Below are 12,916 nucleotides of genomic sequence, written 5' to 3'. Positions count from 1 at the left end.
CATTATGCCCCTCTAACAGGTCCCCACTCAGCCTTTCTCTGCTCTGAAGAAAACACCTTGAGCTTATCCAGTCTGTCTTCATAGCTACAGCACTCCATCCCAGGCAACATCCTGGCGAATCTCCTCTGCACCCTCTGCAATCTCTACACTGCAATCACATCCTTCCTATGGTACAGTGACCAGAACTGCACACAGCACTCCATCTGTGGCCTAACCAAAGTCATAGACTCATAGAGATGTACAGCATGGGAACAGACCCTTCGGTCCAATCTGTCCATGCCGACTAGATATCCCAACCCAATCTAGTCCCACTTGTCAGCACCCGGTCCATATCCCTCCAAACCCTTACTATTCATATACCCATTCAAATATCTCTTAAATGTTGCAATTGTACCATCCTCCACCACTTCCTCTGGCAGTTCATTCCATACACACACCACTCTCTGTGTGAAAAAGTTGCTCCGTCGGTCTCTTTTATATCTTTCCCCTCTCACCCTAAACCTATGCCCTCTAGTTCTGGACTCCCTGACCCCAGGGAAAAAAACTTTGTCCATTTGCCCTATCCATGCCCCTCATAATTTTGTAAATCTCTTTAAGGCCACCCCTCAGCCTCCAACGCTCCAGGGAAAACAGCCCCAGCCTGTTCAGCCTCTCCCTGTAGCTGAAATCCTCCAACCTGGCAACATCCTTGTAAATCTTTTCTGAACCCTTTTAAGTTTCACAACATCTTGCCGATAAGAAGGAGACCAGAATTGCATGCAATATTCCAACAGTGGCCTAACCAATGTCCTGTACAGCCGCAACATGACCTCCCAACTCCTGTACTCAATACTCTGACCAATAAAAGAAAGCATACCAAACGCCTTCTTCACTATCCTATCCACCTGCAATTTAAATTTCAAATGAAGAGGGCTTACTGTGGATGGATGAGTTTCATGAAATTAATGTCTAGGGAAATCATTTGAATTGGAAACAACATAGCAAGTCTTTCTTCGAACATGGTGTTTCCCTTGGCTAGGAGCACACTTGCCTCTTCTGGCAGAGATTGTTAGCTCAGGTTCCACTCCAGAGACTTAAGGCAGATAGTCCAGTGCAGTACTGAGGTGGTGCTTTGCTGTCAGAGAGGCTGTTATTCAGTGAGATGTCAAACTGAAACCTATTCTATCCTCTCATATGGACATTAAAAACTCAAAATAGTATTATTCATAGAAGAATAAAGGAGTCTTCCTGGATGTCCCAGACAAAAACATCAATAAATCAACGTCAAAGTTGTCGCAGAATTTATTGCCTCCCTCTCCCCCTGGTGAGTTGGTGGTAGGAGGCATTTAATCAGGCAGGAGATTGACAGGAAGGAATCCCACTGCCTTCCTAAGTCCATCCTCATTAAACCTAAGATAAGATGGGTTGATCTTCCCACCCCGTTATCAGTTAAAGCACTTACTGAATAATTAATGCCTCACTAAGGGCTGCATCCCACTGCTCCCTGGTATTGACCCTGCAGTTGGGCGGGGATCTCAAATAAACATATGATGGGTTTCTTGCAGTCATTGAGCTGGGTTGGGGGTGGAGGGGGGGGGCAGTGTCCCTTGTTCAGGGGCACTCATTGCTTGATCAAGGGATTCGTGTCAAAAAGAAGGGTGACCCAGTGAAAGTCTTGCTGCTGGTCTACCTTGCCACCCCCTCTTCCCCAATATCACTCACCTATGAGCTGGGGTCCAGCAATGATCTGAGATCGTAGATGGTGCTATAACTGAGTGGTATTTAATTGAGCAAACCTTCCGTTTAAAAAAAGCAATGATGGCCTACTCATTGTCACCCTACTTTTTGTTGGGTCTTATTGTGTCCTGTTCTGATCGCCCTACTATAGGAAAGATACAGAGGCTTTGGAGAGGGTACAAAGAAGGCTTACCAGGATGCTGCCTGGACTGGAGGGCTTGCCTTGTGGAGAAAGGTTGACTAAGCTCGGACCTTTCTCTCTGGAGAGAAGGAGGAAGAGAGGTGACCTGATAGAGGTACACAAGATAATGAGAGGAATGGATAGAGTCAATAGCCAGAGACTTTTCCCCAGAGCAGGATTGACTGGCATGAGAGATCATAGTTATAAGATATGGAGAGAAAGGTAAAGAGGGTACGTCAGAGGTAGGTTCTTTTACACAGAGAGTTGTGAATGCATGGAATGTGTTGCCAGTGATGGTGGTGGAAGCAGAGTCATTAGGGACACTTAAACGACTGCTGGACATGCACATGGATAGCAGTGAATTGAGGGGTGCTAGTTAAGTTATTTTATTTTACACTAGGATTAATCCTCAGCACAACATTTTGGGCCAAAGGGCCTGTTCTATGCCGTACTTTTCTAAGGAGAAAGTGAGGTCTGCAGATGCTGGAGATCAGAGCTGAAAATGTGTTGCTGGAAAAGCACAGCAGGTCAGGCAGCATCCAAGGAGCAGGAGAATCGACGTTTTGGGCATGAGCCCTTCTTCAGGAATGAGGAAAGTGTGCCAAGCAGGCTAAGATAAAAGGTAGGGAGGAGGGACTTGGGGGAGGGGCGTTGGAAATGCGATAGGTGGAAGGAGGTTAAGGTGAGGGTGATAAGGTGAGGGTGATAGGCCGGAGTGGGGGTGGAGAGGTTAGGAAGAAGATTGCAGGTTAGGAAGGTGGTGCTGAGTTCGAGGGTTGGGACTGAGACAAGGTGGGGGGAGGGGAAATGAGTCGACGGCTGGAGGAAGAGCACCTCATCTTCTGCCTAGGAACCCTCCAACCACAAGGAATGAACTCAGATTTCTCCAGTTTCCTCATTTCCCCTCCCCCCACCTTGTCTCAGTCCCAACCCTCAAACTCAGCACTACCTTCCTAACCTGCAATCTTCTTCCTGACCTCTCCGCTCCCACCCCCACTCCGGCCTATCACCCTCACCTTATCACCCTCATCTTAACCTCCTTCCACCTATCGCATTTCCAAAGCCCCTCCCCCAAGTCCCTCCTCCCTACCTTTTATCTTAGCCTGCTTGGCATACTTTCCTCATTCCTGAAGAAGGGCTCATGCCCGAAACGTCGATTCTCCTGCTCCTTGGATGCTGCCTGACCTGCTGCGCTTTTCCAGCAACACATTTTCAGTACTTTTCTAAGTCCTATGTTCTATGTACTGTATACAAATTGGCTGCCATGTGCCCCACATTACAATGATGATGACTACAACAGCACTTACTTGGATGTAGTGCAGCTCGGGCTGACCTGGGCCGTTCTGAGAGGCAGAAAGTTAATGCCAGTCCTTTCGTCTAATGAGGACAAGGGCAAGAGACAAGCATGGGCGAAATCCAGATGTAAACTTTCCGAGTTCGAAAGGGGGAATGTTCAGCTGATTAATGATCATGAGTTATAATTTTGAAATTTCCTGTTACAAAGCAGAAGGACCACCACCATCTTGTCAGGGCAGCTAGGTATAGAAAATAAATGTGGTCTTGCCAGGGTCAGTTAAGAACTTTCTTTAAAGATGGGAAATATTTTAAGTGAATGGTACATTGAACACTGGAAAGCTGAAAAACAAAGGCGATTTACCACTTTTCTGTAAATATGTATCAAATGCCACTCATTTCAGTAAGAATTATTATTCCTTCATCCAGACTTACTATTTAATTTAAGTAACCATTTCCAGCTGATGGGAGCATTTTCATATTAAACTGTAAATGCTTTAGCGGAGTATCTTACTTAAACTCTTTGCTCTTTCCAAAATACTGAAAATATTGATTGAACTGAATGGCCAATTGAACAAAATGAGATTGTTGATATGACTGAAGGATGACAACTGATACAGCACCCTGAAAAGTAATTCATTGTGTGAAGTGCTTTGAGACGTTTCAACTTTTTGACCTGATAACGCGCTATATTAATGCAAACATCACTATTATATCTAACTGTTGTGATTTAATGAATAGCAAACACCCCATCTGTTGGCTGAAAAGTGATTAATTAACGATAGAAAAAAACATTCTTTGGAATTGAATTCAGTGCAAAAATAAAAGTTGATAGAATCACTCGTATGAGGAGCAAACAATTCAGGCTTGGCTCACTCTCTTGTACATCACCCTGCAGCTGCACTTGCTTAGGTAGGATTGGACTTTTATGTGAGCATATTCACATGATGGTCAAAGTCCAAATTGCTCCCACTGAACAGTCTGGCATTTGTTTGAGTCCCACAGTAGCTGGAAATCATCTTTATCTATTCAAAAGATTTACATAGAATTGTGTAAAATGCCACTCAGCTCAACTGCTGAAAGCCTATATTTATGTTCCACATGAATCTCCTTCAACCCCTCCACCTCAATTTTTATTTCTCTTTCTCTCATATGTTTGTGTAACTTCCTTTTAACGGCATCCACACTATTTGCTTTAACTTCTTCTTGTGGTACCGAGTTCCACATTCTAACCATTCTCTGTGCAAAGTGATTTCTCCTGTATTCCGTGTAGGTTTAAGTAAACCATTGTATGGCCTGTATGGCCATCCTCACAAGTGCTAACATTTCTTGCTGTACTAGCCTATCAAATTCTCTGCTGATCTTAACCTTATGTGAGGACCCTTTCTAGAACACAAACTGTTCACATTGAACTATGCATAAACCACAGAGAAATCAATCGATTTTACATTGGCAGGAAACCATAGTTTGAAGATCTTGAAAGATTGTCACATGAACTGTATTGTACAAATTGAATAATGGAGCATCACATCAGCCTTTATAGGTTGAAAATGAAGCAAAACAGTTTAAAGATACTGTACTGAGATGTTCTGGAATGATTATCATGTAAATTCAAATGATTCTAGATCCTTCTAATATTTTTTTCATATTTCAATTTGTTTGTGCTGTTCAATATTTCACATCGGAGAACTCTTTGCCTCAAAAGGCAGTGGAGATGGGATCATTGAATATTTTTAAGACAGAGGTAGATAGATTCTTGTTTGGCTAAGGAGTCAAGGGTATTTGGAGTAGAGGTGGGAATGTAGAGTTTGAAACACAAACAGATCAGACATGATCTTATTGAATGGTGGGGCAGTATCGAGGGCCAGAATGGTCTACTTCTAGGCCACTGAGGCGATGTAGCATAATGGTAATGCGACTGAACAGGCGTTTGTGTGCCACTATTGAAAATGGTGAAATTTGAATTCAATAAAATCTGGAATTTAAAAAATGTTGGTTGAATTGAGAACATTGTCACCTGGTTCTTGAATATCTTTTCTGCAAGGAAATCTGCCATCTTGGTCTGACCTACAGACTCCAGACTCCTATATGACTCCAGATACACAGCAATGTGATTGACTGTTGACTGCCCGATTAAAAATGAAGACAATTGCTAGAGCCACATGCAAGAATAACAAAATCCACAGCATTAACATTTACTAAACTTCATGTCAAAATGTATTTAGATTTGGTACAAAATAAATATTGGAAACTAAGGCATTACATCCATCTGTGTAGAATCCTGATAAAATCATCTTAACTAAGTCTAAAACTTTCTTTCTGAGGCCTGGAGTCCTCCCACAGGCACCACAGTGGAAGTGTAAGCTGTCCCTGATTGAATCATAGACCACCCCTGAACCTCCTATTCCTTCCTCTGTCCACACATTTACCTTGGGCCTAGTTTTCCCAATTGTAGGCTGCCCAACTCTCCACAGCTTTCCAGCATTCTCAGTCAGGAAATTGGCCAGCGGCATGTTAATAAGCTCCGTCTGTTAAAATCTGCTGGGCCTCCCATTGCTGGTCCCAGATGAGTCAATGCTTGCCAGGTCTCCTTCCTGCCTGGGATTAAAATTCTCACCTTAATCTTTGCTTTGAATGCAATTGCATTGCATGTTTGAAATTACTTACAAATATGGCTATCAGATTGTATTTGGAGAGCGTAAAATTGATTCTGTTCATTTTATTTAAAAAGAACACTCTTACTTCTAACTAATGTGCTCTAGTTCCAGTTCCAATTTTTTGAAAAACAAAATGACTCCAGTAAGTAATGCAGAATGAAATGTTTTTCCTTAGGTTTGTGCCAGTCTTCAGGGATCCTGATAACATTAATGAGCTGACAGAACCAAAATAAACAAGATATCCTGTACATGAGCAAAGACTAGCTCCTATCACATTCCTTAGAGTGTGTGTAAGAGAATGGGGCCATGCAAACTGGATTAAAAGGGACAGTCACGTGCAAGAAATCCTCTTGTCACCACCTTTGCCAACACCGAGACCATTTGTGAAAGGTTTCTCTGATTATTTCTGTAAAGTTGTGAATATTCTGATGGAGTTTATGCATGACCAGAAGCACCAAGGTGAACAAACTTTTACAAACAGCATTTCAATATTACTACAGGTTTGACGTACCTGGGCAGCATGGTGGCTCAGTGGTTAGTACTGCTGCCTTACAGCGCCAGGGACCCAGGTTCGATTCCAGCCTTGGGCATCTATGTGCAGTTTGCACATTCTCCCCACGTCTGCATCAGTTTCCTCCCACAAACCAAAGATGTGCATGTTGGGTGGATTGGCCTTGCTAAATTGTCCATAGTGTTCAAGGATGTGTAGGTTAGGTGCATTACGTTAGGGGTAAATGTGGAGTAATAGGGGATTGGGTCTGGGTGAGGTACTCTTCAGAGGGACAGTGTGGACTTGCTGGGCTGAAGGGACTGTTTTCACAGTGTAGGGATTCTAAGGTAGTAGCCAGAGGAATTGTTCTTCCTGAAATGTTACAGAAGTTTTATGATGTGTTTATAAGGGGCTTTAGTTATAGAGGGTGGTGAGGCATGACGGGGTGATTATTGATTTGCATTGGAATGGAGCGGGGGTACGTTGTAGGGATGTTTGTAAGGATACTCATGCATGGCAGTCTGTCACCGTCTGTCATTCTGTGGCTGTCGATGTTTTTGAACATCTCAGTTGGCTCAGTGGTATTGCTCTTACTTCTGCTCCACTTCAATACTGCACCAAATCGTTAGCTTAGATTAGCTTCTTAAGCACAAGGTGCCAATTCAGTGCAGTGCCAAGGAAGTGCCGCACTGCTGAAAGAGCTGCCTTGCTGATGAAGCATTGAACCATCTGCCATTTCGGGAGTGTATTGACAAATCCACAGCCCTATTTGGAGAACAGTAGAGAAACGTTCAGGTGCATGGGCCAACATCCTTTCTCAAGCATCATCCGCATAAAGCTTGTGTTTGATTGTCATGTCTGCCTATGCAGCACATCAAAAGGTAAACTGCAATCACTTTGGACATTCTGAGAATGTTATATGTTATGACACAAATTCTCTTTACTTTTTTTCAAGCTGCGTTAAGAGTGTAAGAGTGTTTAAACTGCATACAGACATGGCCTACATTTCAGGAATTCTCAAAGGAACGCAATACTTCTGTTCTGAACAGGTTTAAGGTATTAGTAACTCATGGGCTTTGTGTAGCCACAGGCAACATGAAGTTAAACGCACAGGATTGTTTATAAGACTGGCAGTCAGGATGGTCTTTTTTTTGCTGGCTTTTCCTGACTGCTGGCAGGCTTCCTGGAGTTCGTAAGCACTTGATTCTGACAGTAGTATTGTGATTTTGGCAAACGCATGACACTGTCATACAAACCCAAGTGGTGGCATTTTCCAGGATCGATGCCATGGCTTTTTTCAGGCTACTGGGCTGCAGAACACACCTGTACAAACAAGCGTGTGTTCAAACTCAGTGGTAATACTCTTGTCACCGAGTCAGAATCGTTTGGACTTAAGCTCCACTCCCCAGCCCTGAACATATAGGTTAACATTATACAGTAACTTTACAGTTAACACTTCAATGCAGCACTGTCAGGAGCAATGTACTTTAACCAAAATATTAAAGTAAGGCCCATCTTCCCTGGCAGCTGGCCATAGAATATTCCTTTTCGTCAGTATTCAATCAGGAACAGGACATCTTTTCGTCAGTATTCAATCAGGAACAGGACATTGTTGTCAATGTGAGTACTGAGTCACAATTAAGTAGAATGGATGGCTTTGAGGTATGTAGAGAAGAGGTGTTGGAAATTCTGGAAAGGGTGAAAATAGATAAGTCCCCTGGGCCTGATGGCATTTATCCTAGGATTCTCTGGGAAGCAAGGGAGGAGATTGCAGAGCCATTGGCCTTGATTTTTATGTCCTCGTTGTCTACAGGAGTAGTGCCAGAAGATTGGAGGCTAGCAAATGTGGTTCCCTTGTTCAAGAAGGGGAGTAGGGATAACCCTAGTAACTATAGGCCGGTGAGTCTCACTTCTGTTGTGGGCAAAATCTTAGAGAGAATTGTAAGGGATAGGATTTATGAACATCTGGATAGGAATAATGTGATCAAGGATAGTCAGCATGGTTTTGTGAAGGGCAGGTCGTGCCTCACAAACCTTATTGAATTCTTTGAGAAGGTGACTAAGGAGGTGGACGAGGGGAAAGCAGTAGATGTGGTGTATATGGATTTTAGTAAGGCGTTTGATAAGGTTCCCCATGGTAGACTACTGCAAAAAATACGGAGGTATGGCATTGAGGGTGAGTTGGAGGTTTGGATTAGGAGTTGGCTGGCTGGAAGAAGACAGAGGGTAGTAGTTGATGGCAAAGGTTCATCTTGGAGTGCCGTCACTAGCAGTGTTCCGCAAGGATCTGTTTTGGGACCATTGCTGTTTGTCATTTTTATAAATGACCTGGAGGAGGGGTTAGAAAGTTGGGTGAGCAAGTTTGCGGATGATACGAAAGTCGGAGGAGTTGTAGACAGTGAGGAAGGATGTGGCAGGTTACAGCGGGATATAGATAAGCTGCAGAACTGGGCAGAAAGGTGGCAAATGGAGTTCAATGTGGCTAAGTGTGAGGTGATTCACTTTGGTAAGAGTAATAAAAAGATGGGGTACTGGGCTAACGGTCGGATACTTGGTAGTGTGGATGAGCAGAGGGATCTTGGTGTCCATGTACACAAATCTTTGAAAGTTGCCACCCAGGTAAATAGTGCGGTGAAGAAGGCATATGGCGTACTGGCTTTTATTGGTAGAGGAATTGAGTTCCGGAGTACTGAGGTCATGTTGCAGTTGTATAAGACTCTGGTGCGGCCACATCTGGAGTATTGTGTGCAGTTTTGGTCGCCATACTATAGGAAGGATGTGGAGGCACTGGAACGGGTGCAGAGGAGGTTTACCAGGATGTTGCCTGGTATGGTAGAAAGATCGTATGGGGAAAGGCTGAGGCACTTGGGGTTGTTTTCATTGGAGAAAAGAAGGTTTAGGGGTGACTTGATAGAGGTGTATAAGATGATTAGGGGTTTAGATAGGGTCGACAGTGAGAATCTTTTTCCTCGTATGGAGTCAGCTATTACAAGGGGGCATAGCTTTAAATTAAGGGGGGGTAGGTATAGGACAGATGTTAGGGGTAGGTTCTTTACTCAGTGAGTCGTGAGTTCATGGAATGCCCTGCCAGTAGCAGTGGTGGACTCTCCCTCATTATGGGCATTTAAGCGGGCATTGGATAGGCATATGGAGGATAGTGGGCTAGTGTAGGTTAGGTGGGCTTGGATCGGCGCAACATCGAGGGCCGAAGGGCCTGTACTGCGCTGTATTCTTCTATGTTCTATGTTCTATGTTCTATATGACACCATTTGCAGAAGAACAAGGGACCTTTCCTTGACTCTCTCAGTCCATATTTATTCCTCAATCAACGTCATTGGATTAATTTGTTTGATGGTTATTATGTTGTTTTGAGACGCTTACAAATTGGCTACTTGTATTTTCTATATTACAGTGACTAATCCAAGAAAACTCCTAATTGACTGTAAAATTCATGGGGCTGTTCTGAAGCTGTGAAAGTTGCCAACTAAATTTAAACTCCTTTTATTACTCTTACATAAAACTTAGACATTGCGGGCAAGGCCAGCATTTGTCATCCATTTCTTAATTCTCTTGAACTGAAAGGCTTTACAGACCAGAGTCTAGGATTACATATAGGGCAGACCAAGTAAGGATGCCAGATTAGTTTCCCTAAAGGGAATATGTTTGTGAGACAATTGTTTCATGGTCACCATTAAATTAGCATTTAATTCCAGATTTCAAAGTGCATTTCAAATTTCAATATCTGCCACAATGTGATTTGATCTTATGTTGCCAGAAGGATATGCTGGATAGGTGGATTGCTAGCTCAGTAACAATACTGCAATATCATCTCCACCCCATTCATTTTAACAGAAGGTCATTAAGCTGAAATTAACTCTCATTCTCTCTCTTCACATTGAGGTTTGACCTGCTGAGTGTTTCCAGAACTTTGTTTTTATTCTCTGATAAATAATCTGATTTCTAGTTTCAGCAGAAAGGAACTGACAATTTTACACTTGCACATTTTCTCCATGATGTTACGATATAAAATATTTAAGCCTTCCTTTCTTAACAATTGAACCTATTAGTAGTGTGTTAGTGATAACTTCCCATTAAAAAAAACTTCAGTGTTTGAAAAAATCCTGAAGTGTTGGAATTGTGAAGACATTATTCCATCGTTTTTAGATTAGATTACTTACAGTGTGGAAACAGGCCCTTCGGCCCAACAAGTCCACACCGACCTGCAACCCACCCAGACCCATTCCCCTACATTTACCCCTTCTACTAACACTACGGGCAACTTAGCATGGCCAATTCACCTAACCTGCACATTTTTGGACTGTGGGAGAAAACTGGAGCACCCAGAGGAAACCCACGCAGACACGGGGAGAATGTGCAAACTCCACGCAGTTAGTCACCTGAGGCAGGAATTGAACCCGGATCTCTGGCACTGTGAGGCAGCAGTGCTAACCACTGTGCCACCATGCCACCCACTGAAGATTTTTTTGACTGGAAGTTATCACTAATATACAACTAATAGGTTCAGTTGTCAAGAAAGGAGGGCTTATATATACATATATGTCCATTGCCAAGCACTAATTTAACCTGAATGTTATGTGCATGGTGGCTCAGTGGTTAGCACTGCTGCCTCATGGCACCAGGGAACTGGGTTTGATTCCAGCCCCATGTGACTATCTGTGTGGAGATTGCACATTCTCACTGTGTCTGTCTGGATTTCTGCTGGGAGCTCCAGTTTCCTGCCACAGTCCAAAGCTATACAGGTTAAGTGGATTGACTAAGCTAAATTGCCTTTTCATGTCTGAAGATAAGTAGCTCAGGTGGATTAGATGTGGTAAATTTGGGGTTATGGGGATAGGGTAAAGAGATGATGCTCTTTGGAGGGTTGGTATAGACTCAGTGAGCCAATTAATCTCTTTCCACACTGTAAGGAGGCTATGATTCTATCTTGTATCAGTCCAAACCTGAACACTTCTGAATTCTTGCCGCATTTGGATACAGACTTCTTCAGTTTGCACGGAATTGCAAATGGTGTTGAACATTGTGCCGCCATCTGCAAACATCCCCACTTCTGAGCTTTTGATAGTATGAAGTTATTTTAAGCAGCTGAAGATGCTTGGGATCTAGAGCATTCCTCTGAGGAATTCCAGCAGCGATGCCCTGGGACTGAGATGATTGACCTCAATCCATCCAAACCGCCTTCCTTTGGGTAAAGTATAACCTCAACCAGTGAAGCGATTTCCTCCTGATTGCCAGTTTTCCTCGGGCTCTGGGATGCCATACTCAGTCAAGATGGTGAAAGTGAGGACTGTAGATGTTGGAGATCAGAGTCAAGAGTGTGGTGCTGGAAAAGCACAGCAGGTCAGGCAGCAGAAGAGTCAACGTTTCGGGCAAAAGCCCTTCATCAGGAATGATACTCGATTAAGATGTAGAGGAGCCGATGTTGGACATAATCAAGTAATAATCACACAACACCAGGTTATAATTCACCAGCTTTATTTAGAATTACAAACTTCCAAGTAAACTTGTTGGACTATGACCTAGAGTTGTGTGACTTTTAACTTTGGTAAAAACAATGACTGCAGATGCTGGAAACCAGATTCTGGATTAGTGGTGCTGGAAGAGCACAGCAATTCAGGCAGCATCCGAGGACAGGCAAAATCCGAGGCAAAATCCAGGATTTTGCCTGTCCTCGGATGCTGCCTGAATTGCTGTGCTCTTCCAGCACCACTAATCCTGACTTTTAACTTTGTCTACCCCAGTCCAACACTGGCACCTCCACATCACTGTCAAGTAATGCCTTGCTATTAAGGGTAGTGACTCTCACTTCATATCTGGAATAAATCTGGGAGATGTGCAAGTGAATTGGAGGACTGCAGGAATCTGGAAGTGCTGTACTGCTGGGAGCAGTACCACAACCTATGTCTATGTGAGTAAAAGATGTTGTTGCTGTCTGGACATTTAAACTTGGAAGTATGGCTTTTAGCTGAGAGTGGAGGAATTTTGTATCATCAATACGAATGCCTTTCTTTGCTTCCTTGCATCTGGGTTCTTTGAGGTGTGAAACTCATTACTATTTTTTGTTTTATTCAAGAGATCCAAGGGAAATTCACTCTTCACTTAAATTTTAGCCTCTGGGTACATGCTGTGTTCTTTTGAATTGCTTCTGATCTGGGAAATTGTAACTTTCCCAGCAGGGTGTCACCTTTGGTCACCAAATCAAAGTCCTACTTTGAACTTGAGTCAAAGCCTTAAATGTTTATTCTGGCGATTACATCGTCTGTAAAATTTGCGGGAATGCTGCCGCCCAATCTGCAATTCAAAACGATCATGTCCACACTGATTCCCCAGCTGATCCCACACTATGTTCCAATGTTGAAGAGAAGGAGGAGTGGGTTGGGGATGGGAGAGGGAGCTGGTGTGTACAGCCCAGAAATACCAACAGAGAAAAACACATGACAAGGTGTACTAACCTGCGACCAGCAAGTCAATTTCCAATTATAACCATTTGTTGGGATCCGAGTACAGAAATCCCATTGAAAATGTTGACTTGATTAACAGCAAAGAGTTGGGGACCCAAGC

This window comes from Chiloscyllium plagiosum, unplaced genomic scaffold (assembly GCF_037043375.1).
Source record: "Chiloscyllium plagiosum isolate Xiang-an unplaced genomic scaffold, Cpla_swu_hap1 HiC_scaffold_32, whole genome shotgun sequence".
Classification (NCBI taxonomy): domain Eukaryota; kingdom Metazoa; phylum Chordata; class Chondrichthyes; order Orectolobiformes; family Hemiscylliidae; genus Chiloscyllium; species Chiloscyllium plagiosum.
The sequence above is the reverse complement of the archived record's forward strand: the minus strand, read 5'-3'. Positions refer to the sequence as shown.